This window comes from Seriola aureovittata, chromosome 6, assembly GCF_021018895.1.
Source record: "Seriola aureovittata isolate HTS-2021-v1 ecotype China chromosome 6, ASM2101889v1, whole genome shotgun sequence".
NCBI classification, from domain to species: domain Eukaryota; kingdom Metazoa; phylum Chordata; class Actinopteri; order Carangiformes; family Carangidae; genus Seriola; species Seriola aureovittata.
The window spans coordinates 29,665,058-29,679,073 of record NC_079369.1 but is presented as its reverse complement, the minus strand read 5'-3'; the positions used below and the strand labels follow the sequence as shown (position 1 = coordinate 29,679,073).

Sequence of the window (14,016 nt, the reverse complement as noted above, 5' to 3'; positions counted from 1 at the left end):
ATGTCTGCCTTTGTCTGTTTCACAACACTCCATCTGAGCCTCTGTCAATCTCATCTGTCTACACTTCCCAAATTGATTGGTCAACATATCTCCATGTTTCTGCATCCAGTTGCACAGACCTTTTGTTCAGTGTCCGAGGCTCATCAATCAGGCAGAGAACCTGACTGTCAACATACCAGCTCAGGTCTCTTCGTGGGCAAGGCCAGAAGAATTTGTTGATTCCATTTCGGTGCATGCAGTTGACTTGTACGTTGTTCTCTTCAACAGCGATAATGATACCAGGGTAGGGGTTATCATCATATAGGACCACACACCACCTCCCAACATGTTCATTTGTAATGACATCTGGACGCCATCTCTTGGGTTTTGTAGGGGCTTCTGGAGGGGCCTCTGTAGGGGCTTCTGGAGGGGCCTCTGGAGCCACATTGTGAAGCGTTGCTTCTTTCAGCTCAAAGCATGGGCAAGCCAGCACCCCCTTCTCCCTTAGGCAGAGACAAGTTATGTCTCTGTACTGGACTCTGCCTGGTGAGGTGCTGAGGATCTGGTGAATCTTCATAGTCCCTTTTATTGCAGTCAAAGGGGGCAGCTGTGAAGACCAGAACAAGGTCATGACTTATTAGGCTATCAAATAAGGTAGGTCAAATCATTTTTATCATTTGAGATAACGCTGCACAATCTGGTGGCCAAACATGAGTTATAACAGCTATTCTCAACCTTGGGGTCCCGACCCCAACTGGGGTCGCGAGATGATTTCTAGGGGTCGCCAAATCATTTTAATCATTTAATAAATTCAAGTATACCAATGTTAAATTACATCATTTCAAACAGGGAGTTTTTTTTTATTTTTAGTTCATAACTGCTTCATGGTTTGTCTCTAATTCATTGTAGCCTATCAGCGGCATGATCTGTAGCTACTGTGCGCGTGAGAGTGGTCAGTGACACAGAGCGGGAAAAATAAACAAAGCCGGCGTTATTGTTTTGGTAGCAGCAGCAACAGTAGCAGTTTCGCTAGCATATATTTGTAAAAAAAAAAAAAAAAAAAAAATGGAGCGATGGCTGAAAAGAAAAAATACTCTATCATCCCAAGATGATCAGCAGCGGGGGTCCCAAGATGAAAGCCTACCACCACCTGAAAAACATATGTCACTGGGGCCGACACCGGCTACTACACGGCTACGAAAATACCAGGCATACTTTTTAAAATATGGTTTTTCATTCATTACCAAAAATAACATCGAACAGCCCCAGTGTGTTGTTTGTTCAGAGGTTCTGGCGAATGAGAGCCTTAAGCCAGCTAAACTGAAGAGACACCTGGAAACCAAACACGGCAGCTTAGTTCACAAACCCTTGGATTTTTTTCAGCGCAGGGAGCAACAGCTGAAAACACAAAAATCAGTGGTTTGTGAATTTTCTACAGTCCCCGCTAAGGCACTTGCTGCTTCATATGAAGTCGCGTATCTGGTGGCTCAGTCTAAAAAGGCACACACTATAGCGGAGACTCTCATCCGTCCCGCAGCTGTTGCCATGACGAGGGCGATGCATGGGGAGAAGATAGCCAGCACCCTTTTAACCATCCCTATGTCAAATGATGCCATGGGGCGCCGCATTCAGGAGATGTCAAATGACATTAAAGATCAGCTCATTAACAGAGTGAGAAAGAGCGGAAGGTTTTCCCTTCAAATTGACGAATGCACAGATGTGTCGGGAGATGCGCAGCTGCTGGCATTTGTGAGATACAGCTATGAAAGGAAAATGCACGAGGATCTATTATTTTGTTCATCAATGGAGGGAACATGCACTGGACGGGACATTTTCAACAAACTTGACTGTAACATACAAAAAGAGGGACTGAAATGGGAGAGCTGTGTGTCTGTGTGCACAGATGGAGCTGGAGCTATGCAGGGGGCAAGGAAGGGTTTGAGGGCCTGCGTGTTGGAGGTAGCTCCCCACGTAAAATTCCTCCACTGTGTGATCCACAGGGAAGCTCTCGCTGGCAGGTGCCTCGAGCCAGAGCTTCGTGACGTTCTACAAACATCAGTTAAGATGGTGAATTTCATTAAATCACGGCCGCTCCAAAGCAGACTCTTTGCCACACTGTCACGAAATGGGATCAGACCACGAAGCACTTCTCTTTCACACAGAGGTTAGATGGCTTTCTCATGGAAAAGTTTTAACTAGGTTATTTGAACTGCGTGAAGAGGTGCGCATATTCTTATCGGACTGTGGTTCCCCCCTTGCTGACTATCTGACTGACCAAAAGTGGGTCGCGAGCTTGGCATATTTAGCCAGCATTTTCGACAAATTAAACAGCCTAAACCTGTCCCTACAAGGCCCAAACACAAATGTCCTTATTCTCTCTGATAAGATCACAGCGTTTAAGAGAAAGCTAGAGCGGTGGGCTGTGAGAGTGGAAGGGGGGAGTGTTGACATGTTTCCCGAGCTTGATGACTTTATGGACAGTTACGATATAACCATTCAAGCGATGAAAGGAATAATTGCCTCTCACCTCAGAAGCCTGCTTGAAAACTTTAATAAGTACTTCCCAAGTGATGACACTCCGGAGAAGTACGACTGGATACGCCAACCTTTTGTCACCTCCACCGCGCACCACCTCCCATCAGAGCTGCAGGACGCCCTGCTGGAGCTCTCCTCTGACCGGACACTACAGACCGCTTTCACGGCATACACGCTGGAGGAGTTCTGGTTGTCAGTAGCAACAGAATACGCAGCACTGTCAAAAGCTGCAATGGATGTACTGTTTCCATTTGCATCAACGTATCTGTGTGAGAAGACATTTTCTGCGCTGACATATATGAAAAACAAATATAGATCACGACTCCTCAGAGTTGAGAGCGATCTGCGTGTGGCTGTGTCTAAAATAAAGCCAAGAATGCAATTGCTCTGTTCAAAGAAGCAAGCCCAGCCATCACATTAAAAGAGAAGCCTAGTTGGCACAAAAGTGAGGGTGAAACTATAAATTTGATTTTTTTGGAACTTGGAGTTTGTTAGGCCTAATTATTATTATTATTAATTAATTAATTATTATCTTCTTTTTCCTGTTTAACGTTTCAGCAACACAATGTTTGAAATGAGTTTTGGGCTGTTTTTCTCCCCAAGCTGTTCTGTTTCGACTTCCTACGATGTTAATAGTTTTTCTTTAAGAAAAAGAATAGTAAAGGTTACTTGTTTGCATTCAAGCGGCTATAACACTAACAATTAATAATAAGCAGTAGCCTATGATGGGATGTGGCGAAATCTGTCTGTTATCTCGTTTGAAAAGATATCGATGCTGATTTATGTTTTTCATCAAATTCAAAATTGTTTCAAAATAAAATAAGGAAACTATTACATGTCATGTGATCATACGTGCTTCTTTTGTAAATATAACGGTGTGGGTTTATTTTATTTTTTTTTTTTGGGGGGGGGGGTCGCGAACAGCAGTGCATGATAAATTGGGGTCGCTACTCAAAAAGGTTGAGAACCACTGAGTTATAACACATTTAAGGTTTGTACTAAAGACATTCAATTTAGAACACTACTTATACAGTTCCACTTACCGCCGACATTTCATCCACATTTTTTTCAGGGACATAGTACAGCTGAATGGTCGACTCTTGCATCCTCAGCTTCTTGAAGAGTGCCTCAGCATTGGGGATGTCTTCTCCCAGGCGGACAAGTTTGTCAGCTGTTCTCTTCAGGGACCCACCAACGCCATCTGGGGCCCCCTTACCATGACTCGCTTCAAAAAAGTTCCAGTTACTGCCGGCAAATCCCATCCTGAAGGGTTCAGTGGACAGAAGGAAGAAGTTTCCCTTTTGTTTGTACTGAGTCGCTGGCCCGTCGCTAAAGAAGTGCAGCCTTTGAACTTCTGGGAACTTGTCCTTCACCATCTCCAAAACAGGCTGAAGGTGGGCCCAGATGGCGGGTGGGTCGTGCCTCCGAGATGGCGAGATAGTACAGAAGCTCTGGGGGGGTCCTGATGAGGTGTAGAGCACACCAGTGTGGAGGGTCGCTTGCTAGTGTGACCCCCCGAAGTGGGATGACTGCACCTCATTGTGATTCTTACACCCATAGTTCTCGCTAAAGTCAACGTGAATCAGACATTCCGTTTCGGCCAGGTTGTCCCTCAGCTGCCTGTAGGCCTTGAATTGCCACCGACTGTTAAAAATGTGGTGCCGGAATTTGGCCATTCGATTGTGGAACTGGTCCACAGCTTCCACTTCAGGGAGGAGGATCTCTTTTTTGATGGTCACCATGGACATGCTTTCATCGTTGCTGACCTCAGTTGACCACTGCATGTGAGGAAGTTGATCGGTTGTTGCTGGCCTAACCAATGGAACAGTTGTTGATTGGCACTCTGCACACACACCATAGGCACAATCCTTCTCACTGGAATTGCAGACGATCGTATCCGCCATCTTCTCAACATCCTAGGAGGACGGAAGTCCACTGTTGAATAGGCTGTAGCCATAAACTGGAGGTTTTCATGTGTCTTGCACTGACAGGTGTCCCTGTCAGCCTCTGTGGGTGCAACTACCCAAAATGGCCTCTGATTACAGAAGAAGGAGTATGACACTTGGTGTCATTTTCAGCAGTAAATTTGTCGAAAAGGTTTTTGATGGTGTCTGTCAGCAATCTCTTCTGCATCTTCTTCTTTTGTATTGTTATGGTTTGTTTCTTTCCTGTTGTCATACGGCTGACTTCATCTCTTAGGTAGTATGCTACGACCGCCTGCTTTTTTGATAGTCTCTGTCGAGACGTTCTCTTGTAGCTGGAGAGCGTTCCAGTCAGCTTTGCCCTTTTATTTGAGAAGCCCAGGGTTTGTTGGCTTAATTTCTGAAGCCTGTATTTCTTCATTACCATCCCCATGGTGGCTCTTGCAAGCACCTGCTTGTCCCTCTGTTTTTTGGAGTTCCTGTACTTCCTTTTTAGTTCCTCAACCACGCAGGCATGGAGAAGCAGTTGTCTGCGTGAGCTGGGATGAGCAGGATGCTGAAGCAATTGGTTCAGTTGTTTTCGAGGGGATGGGGTCTGTTTGTTTTTTTGACGTTCCCACCTCTTCTTATACTTCTCAGTTTTTCTTTTCTCGTCAGACAAGGCAGCTTTGAGTTTTTCAATTTCTCTTTCCATCATCATCTTCTTCTTATTTCTAAGGCGCTGACCATGTTGTTTTTGCCTAAACACAAAAATCAGACAGTTAACACACAAACTTAGTTTGAAGTTAAAGTTTGTAAGAATTGACCCTAGGTTCCAGACAAAACACATTGTTTAAGAAGAACAAAGAGAAAGTGAGTCAGCTCAATATCTGCTACAGCCACAGCATGCTCATGTCACGGGGAGGAAAGATGGAGTGGTAGAGGTATAAAAAATAGCAGGGGATGAATAGAGGGAAGATATAGGGGAGAGATGAACATACACGAGAAGGAGAGATGAGAGGAGGTACAGACAGGAGGGGAAGAGAGGAGGTAAATAGACACAAGGGGGCAGGTGTATTAATAGAGGGGATATAGAGGAGTGTAGAAGGGTAGAGTGAGAGGGGATGTAGAGGTAGAGAGAAGAGATATGGAGTAAAACTCAAATCATGTCCTGTTTCATGTCTATATTGTGCATTGCAAGATTTTGCATTTCTAACCTTGAGGACCCTGCCACAGGTTGCAACTCAGGTGGTATAGGTGGTGTTAAAGGTGGAGATGGAGGTCCTACAGCTGTTTCTCTCCTGCCTTTTGCTTCCCTCTTCCTCTCTCTCCATTTCTTTCTCTGGACTCGCCTCTCACGCTCACTGAGATCATTCACTTTTTTCTTTTTCCCTGTGTCTCCGTCTCTCTGCCATTTTTCCCTCTCTTTCTGGAGATACTGTGCTCGTCTGTCAGGATCTGCATCACGGTTAGCCCTGTAGCGACGTTGCCTCTCTGCAGCACTTATTGGAGCCATTTCCTAATGCCTAAACAAGTACAATTTAACTTAACTTATATTATGGTGCACATTAAATCAACTTTATAATGATTAATTACCTTGTGATGCATCTACAAAAGACAACAATCAGTTTATGATCAAAATTATAAAGCCCAATTTTGATCAAAATTATAAAATTATAAAGCCCAATTATGCCCACATTCCCCAAAAAATATTCTATAGACTTTATATTGGCAAAGAACAGATTCATTACAAATTAGTTCATTATATCATAATATATAATAATGATAATGAAATGTACATATATCATATTTTTATTATTAAATAATAACGATATAGTTATGCTAATATAATAATAATAATAATAATAGCCTCGGAGCCCCGAGGCACTCCTCTCAGCTATTCTAGCTGTAGAGGAGTGCCTCGGAGCTGAGCACCCGTGGCACTAATAATAACCACAAAATAAGACTCAGAGTGAAGGGATTTGAACTGTGATGTGCTCATCCTCCCAAAGTCAGACATTACCCAGCTGTAGGGATGGGTATCATTAGTGCCACGGGTGCTCAGCTCCGAGGCACTCCTCTACAGCTAGAATAGCTGTAGAGGAGTGCCTCGGGGCTCTGCCTCGGGGCAGGCGCCCCATGTGTAGAGGCTACAGTCCTTGCTGCAGTTGGCCCCGGTTCGAATCCCGCATCGGACGGCCTTTCACTGCATGTCATTCCCCCTCTCTCTGCCTCCCCGTTTCCTGTCACTCTCCACTGTGCTGTCCATTAAAGGCATAAAAGCCCAAAAAATATACTTTAAAAAAAAAAAAAAAAAAAAATTCGGCGCGTAACTCGTCCCGCAGCTTTGAGAAAACCCTGGTAATATATACATCAAAACGTGCTCACTCATTTTAAGGAATATCTGAATAAAATAGAGACTGTAGAAACTTCTGGCTTCAGTGTCTGTCACGGTGTTTTCGGTTTATGAAAAGAAGTAACGGTTTTCTCATAATTTGCAGTTGTTTGAAGCCGTGTAGAAGCCAAATTCTGGGCAGATTTTCACATTGCCATGGCAACGGCAGCTCCTGACCTGTGTGCCTGCGTGCGCCTAGCAACCAGATAACCAACTCTCCAAGCCCTGCTAGCTTTACATTAGCCGCATGTTAGGTCTTAAATTACATTTAGTTAGGTCTTAAATATGTAAGTCCATTTACTGCTTCCTTCGTTGCTTTTTTTTTGTTTTGTTAAAAGAGTGAATGAAGTTGTGACGGTCTCCGCTGAGACAGAGGAGAGGAGAAGCTACTAGCCCTCTCTCGCTGTCACTTCTAGTCGCGTTGCTCTCCTCCCCAGTAATGTTAAATTTAGCACAGAAAGAAACATAATAGTGGTAATTTAAATAGCGGTTCATGGGATTTATTAACCCTCAGGGGTCCCTCTGTCCTTTTTTGGACATTTTCTTCACTTTTCTTTTTTGATTTGCTGATCATTTTGGCTGTGTTACAGCTGAAGGTATGGATTTCTGCAAGAAAGTGTCTTTTTTTACATATTTTAAAAATCTAATGTCAGTTACTGTTACAGGTCTATTATACACTGGTAACACATTTTGTACCCTCTGGGGTTCCTCGCGTTCAAAAAAGGACACACAAAGAAAATGCTATAAAATCATCATATATCAATATTTTTTTCTGCTTTTTTTGCATAAATCTCTTAAACCACTTCAGTTCTGCTCAAACCTAACAAATGTTTATTAGTTTTCAGGATTTTAACCCTTTAAATGCCAGTTTGAAGACATGTTGCCACTTGTTTTATTAAAAAAAACAACACAGAATATGAGATATTTCCCACATAATACATGATGGAGGGATGTGACATTGTTTTATATCAGAGTCTTTTATATCAAGACATTTCTCAAAACCAGAGTATGATCAGGGTGACTTTTGAACACTGGAAATAAATCATGTACTCATCCCGGCAGTAGCCCCCGTGGCACTCAAAATTTCCCTGGAATTTTCTAGTTAGGATTTTATCTTTAACTTATCCATAGCCTTATTGATTAAGCTCAGACTATTACTGGTCCTTAAAAAAAAAAGAATAAATTCAGAACAGGATTTGAATTGATTGTTCTGGTTTGTTTCAGCCAGTCGCTCAATTTACAACAATCTGCCACGTGTTTCATCATTAGCTTAATCAGTGCAATGTTGTTGTGTAAAAGACACCGGGAGTCGAAAGAGAAAATATCTATTTTCTGTTTGTTGAACAGGTGATTGGATAAAGTTCTTATTGGCCATTTGTTTTATTGCACTTACAGTAAAGTTCCGTAATAGTTGTCGTCACCTCCAGTAATCTTCAGTTATCGTTACTTCACCTGGTTCTGTTTCTGGCACAGCCTCTGCTGTGCTGTTTGCTGTGTGTGTGTGTGTGTGTGTGTGTGTGTGTGTGTGTGTGTATGTGTGTGTGTGTGTGTGTGTGTAGCAGAGAGAGCAGGCCAGAGGACAGAGAAGCAGTGTGACCATAAAAGACAAATAGAGAATATATAGCGGTTAACAGTGACTTGCCACCACAAATAAATCAATGTATGTATGAGAAACGATTTGTTGACACATTTTCATCGTCGATGTCGCGGCAGCCCTACAAAGAACCACAAGCAAAACGCACACAAGATTATGTAAATACACCTCGTTGAATTACCTTAGAGTTGTTCTCATACCGGAATTAAAAGGCTAGCCAATAGAAATAAGCTTTATCTATTTCTGCTCAGTAATTGTCAGTGGCACCTGCTGAGACACTGGTTGCTATTGTGACTGTGGCCACCGAGGAAGGAAACACACACACACACACACCTTTTAAGATGAAAATTGTGTTCAAAGGTCAGCACACCAACACATAAAAGGCGTCACTACTATTAGGGAAAAGACATCAGTAGAAGTAAATCACTGTGTAAAAATGTTGTCAGATAAAAGAACAAAGTAAGTCGGTTAAAATTTTTCTGAGTAGACGTGTTACTGCATTACATTTGAATTATTTATTTATTTATTTTTTTCATTTTTTATGATGTTTGAAGACTGAAACATGTGGCTAGAGTTACATAGAATTTTTTCAGAGTTCTAGAGCCTTCAATGCAATAGTACGGAGCCCCTAAAGGGACATGGGGAAAATATTTTTTTTAAATATGTTTCTCGTGCGCACGAAAAAACATTGGATGCGCGCGCATGTTTTGTGGGAGATCCACTGCTTATGCTTTGAGGTCTGTGTGAAAATACCAGTTCAGGAGTTAATTCGGCTGTATTTCCAACTAGGACTTCATTGTCCGAAGGTATAATCAACAGCAGGAGTTGTGCTCGCTGTGATTAAGACAAGCACAAAGGATGGCAGCAGAAGTAGATTTATTCTCGTTCCTGAAAATGCGGCATATACCTGATAGTGTCATCAACCAACTAAAAGATGACAAGGTGAGGATAATTGTTAACTTTCACATTAAGTAAGCAATAGCCTACATTTAATGTTGCTAGCTTGTCATTTTGCAAACGTTTGCCTTTTTACAGATCGACATCAACGTCATAGGTGTTATGACAGATGAGGAGTTAAGCAAGTATATCGTAAGATATGGGGACCGACTTGCTCTCAGAGCATTTTGTCGTCAAAGAACTGTGACAAACGAAGAGCCGGGAGGAGCAGAGACAGTGAAGTCCTCTCTCATGCAGAAATTAAGAGACAGATTAAGAACTCATAACAGTGACAGAGAAGGCCCCGGTATTGGCAATAAACATGCAGCCAAAGGTTGAAATGGGATGGCTCCACTTTGAGAGCGGAACTTATCACCAGGTCAGAACGAGAAAAGGAATCTGTCGGTCCAGAAATCAGTGACTATGGGTGAACTGCTGGAGACAGGCAAAGGCTTGTTTTTTCCAAATGGGCATTCATCCAAAGGACCGACGGAAGACTTCGAATTTGACATTTGTGATTATTGTCACAATTCTGTGTGCCATGAAGTCACGGTGGGCCAGCTGTACGAACAGACCAAACTACGAATGCTGCGCATCTACACAACCACCAAGCTAAAGACATTATACTTCTCTCTGATGAATCATCGGACTTCGAGCCAACACATAAGAGGCCAATGAAGGTAATTTATCCTCTGCCACATTTGTGGTATCAATATATAGGCTACTGTAGATATTTAATTTATATTGATTGGTTGTTTATTGCTATGGTTTTAAAACGGCGCAGATTGTGGGTGAAAATGCTGCACTATAAGTAGAACTTCCTTTATGATTGGTGTGGTTGTATACCACACCTGTCTCATATGCTGAGTATGATGTGTGCTGTACAAAGATATGCGTTTGACACATATTTATTGTTCTCAAAGAGTAGCCAATTTAACAAGTTTCACCTTAGCTTTCCTACCTGTGCTCTTATCCAATGTGACCTGTACATTCACAGATGTCATTCATTTTTGAGGACAAATCTATTGTCTTAAGTCTATGTCAAGTCTGTATAAGCCCACAATTTGCTGATTTGCTCACTTTTTTATAGGCTAGGACAATGAAGACACGATCCTTGAGGAACAAGACCAGGAGATGTCATCAAGTGGATCATCCAGAGAGCTCCTCTGATTTAGATCTAGCTCCCAGTGGCTCAATGCAGGAAAACCATGAAAATGTAAGCCCTAGTATTGCAATTTTATGGACCCAGTCTGTGCTATACAGTACAGAACTTGTGTTGTCTGAAGATTTTATTGTACCAAAATGTTCAGTATTCTTTAAAATTCAAACAAAAATTGATTAATCAAAAGTTATAGTTTCCTGTAGTGGCATTTGAGTTACATCTGCATGACACATCAGCTATGTTTATAATAAATCACAGGTGAAATCTATGAGGACAAAGAAATGGCCTTTAAGAGACCACAATCTTGTTGCAAGTTGTAAATCTGCAGTTAAGATGGGAGTCTGCGAATGCTTTTGTGTTTAATGCTACATTAAGTAAAAATGCATACACCAAAAAATGTACTGTGCAAAGGTGCAGAGTTTTATAATCACATGAATATACATAACAGCTTCGACCAGATTATTCAAAAACATAGGTAATATAATAATTACACATAAATACATTTGTTTGTTTTGTTGTTTTTTATATTTAATTATCAATAGAGAGGAGAGACAATCAGCCAGTCAAGATCAGCAACTCCTGAGATGGGTAACACAGAGGTCCTGCATCCACGACCTTCTGATGATGTTGGCAGTCATACTCAACAGTCAACAAGAAGGCATGGATCTGAAGATGACTGTTTAAAGTCTTTGCCAAATCAAGATGCAGACCAGTTGTTAAGTGATGTCTCAGATTCCCTTCTTGCTCCTGCCATTCAACAATCTCTTGAGGACTTTGAAGTGAACTTTGGACCCATTGTTGGTGATGATAGTGATAATCAAGACACCACTCTTCCCTGGAATCCACATGACTTGAGCAGCATGCAGGGACAATGTAGAACTAACTTCTAACAGTACTGTAAAATTATTAGTGCCATTGTCAATTACTTTAAATAGTTTTTCTTATTCATTGTTCTGTTATAAAATGTACAAAATCTGTAACTTATGTTTTTAAATTCATTTTTCATCCAAACATTCCAAAACTCATTTCCAATTTCATGCATCGTAGTATGAAATAAAAAAGTAGCAAATCTAAAACCACAACATTATCACAATTTTTTCATGCTAATTGATATATTGATTGTCAAAATCTTTGATTTTTTTCTGTTCACTAGTGATTAATCAATCAATAATCACACCTAATTACCTTTTTTAAATATCTTGCAGCATTCTACATTCAATGATGGACCGGTATCATCAAGCTGTCTTCCAGCATCACCAGATCCATTTGACAAAGAAATCCTCCATGTGAAATTAAGACGAGTAAACATAGTTGATGATGTCCTTAATGTTTTCATGGATCCAAAAGTACTGAATGCTAATCTAAAAATGGAGTTTACGAATGAAAAAGCTATGGACATTAATGGTGTGTCAAGAGAGGCGTACTCCGCATTCTGGGACCACTTCTTGGACCAGTGTGAGGGGGAAGATGAACGAATACCCAGACTACAACCAGACTATTCTGAGAAGAAATGGCAAGCTCTCGGAAGAGTGTGGTTGAAAGGATACCTGGACCACAAAGTCCTACCAGTCAGACTGTCACCAGCCTTTGTTCTTACCTGTTGTCAAGGCGTTAGCTCAGTGGATGAAGAACTCTTGATGATGTCATTTTCCAGGTTTCTTTCAGAGAATGAGCGTGCGTCGCTTGAAAAAGCACTACAGGGCAACATTGATGAAACTGTTGAGGAGGACTTACTTGATGTCTTCTCAAGAATGGGCTCACGCTGCCTGCCCCCAAAAAACAATTAACGGGTTGCTATTTTAACAATGGCACACAAAGCTCTTCTGCAAGAGCCGAAGTTCATAATCGACTGCTTCCACTCCAGTGTTCACGATGCTATGCCAAAGCTCATAACCAAAGACAACATAATGCAGCTCTATGAATCTAAGAGGCCAACTAACAAGAGAGTGGCCCAGATGATAAAACCATCAACTGAAAGCCTAAATCCACAAGAGCAGACTGCTCTTAACCACCTGCTACGGTATGTGAGAAGCATCGACCAAAGAAAACTGGAGATCTTCTTACGCTTCTGCACAGGATCTACTGTGCTGTGCAATGACACATTCGAAGTAACTTTTAATGCATTGTGTGGTTTAAGTCGCAGGCCTGTAGCACACACATGTGGAGCAGTACTTGAGTTACCATGCACCTACAGCTCATACCCTGAGTTTCGTAAAGAATTTGATAATGTCTTGTCTGGCAACTGCTTTACAATCATCCGTCTTCTACACTGAGATTATTATGGCATTTGTCTGATGCAAAACTGTTTCTATAGATTTACATTTATTGTTCTTATTAAAACAGAAACAGTTGACATTTTTTTATTTTTTTAATTTTCTTATTGGAAATGATTTTTCAGTAATTTGTTAGTACATACAGAATTTTTTCCACAAGACAGTTAAAGTTTCATAATTTCGATAAATCAGCAGGGTCTGCCCTCACAGGTGAATGTCCCTTTTTGTACAATTATTACATTTTCATGTGCATCTTTTATGCAATTGTTATTCTGAATGAAGTTCAACATTCAGCATTTTTGTCAGCATTCAACAAAGAAATACCTGTTCAATGCACATACAGTACAATTTCAAATGGCTGTTTTTCTTTGAGCCTCATGTGGCGAATATGCTGACAGTTAACTACGAAGAACATAATATTCTAAAATAAAAATTCAGTTCCTCTTTCATGTCCTGCCTTGTTTCTCTTTGTAGTCAGTGTGCATATAGTGACATATCAGTCATTTTTGCCCCTAAATATTGCTGCAAATGTTCTTAATGTTTGTGGCATAGCACTGTTCAAGTGTATACAGTGTGCACATGTTGTACCCGTGAATAATCTGAATAATAATCCATCTCAAATTAGAGAGCGGATGTTATCTCATTCCTCAAATGCAGATACAAATCCAATGCTTGATAAGCATCAGCTGGAAGATGCAGCTGTGACTCTGCCATCAGAATGTTGCAGATCTTGTAGATGTCTGTGTCACATGGCACTGCTGGTCGAAATGTGCAGTTACTCTGACACAACTGTACATCAGCTCTGTCCACTGGGGAAATGCAGTCATAAGTTCTGTAGAGTTCTGGGAACATGTACATGATTCGGGGGCGACCACTGGGCACCCTGTCATTCTTTGATGGTCTGATGACATGTGAATCCCATACATGGATGGTCTCGTCTAATTCATCCTGGAAAAACAGTATATAGAGAAAGAAAAGTTAATTAATATGCAATTTGTTATTCTCATCATGCGCTCCTTAAGTAAGTTATGAGATGACTTGAAAAAAATCATGTTAAATCTTGAAGTTTTTGATGAAGTTAGGAGAAATTGAGTGGAAAGGGACCAGCATAAATAACTTAATAAATTAATAAGAATAAATGAAGAAACGCGATCAAGAGGGGGATACACCAAGCAACAAAAATAAAATAGCTTTAGGCTTTTGCTGATAATTTTCGGATGTAACTAAAATCTTAATCATGA

General features: G+C 41.2%; 1 long non-coding RNA gene across 1 annotated transcript; it reads left to right on the top strand.

Annotated features, from left to right (window-relative positions):
* Positions 1-10,247: 10,247 nt before the first annotated feature.
* On the top strand, positions 10,248-13,224 carry LOC130171193 (uncharacterized). The gene is made up of 2 exons (XR_008828097.1): positions 10,248-10,556; positions 11,045-13,224. It is a non-coding gene; the product is annotated as an uncharacterized LOC130171193 (long non-coding RNA).
* The last annotated feature ends 792 nt before the right edge of the window (positions 13,225-14,016 follow it).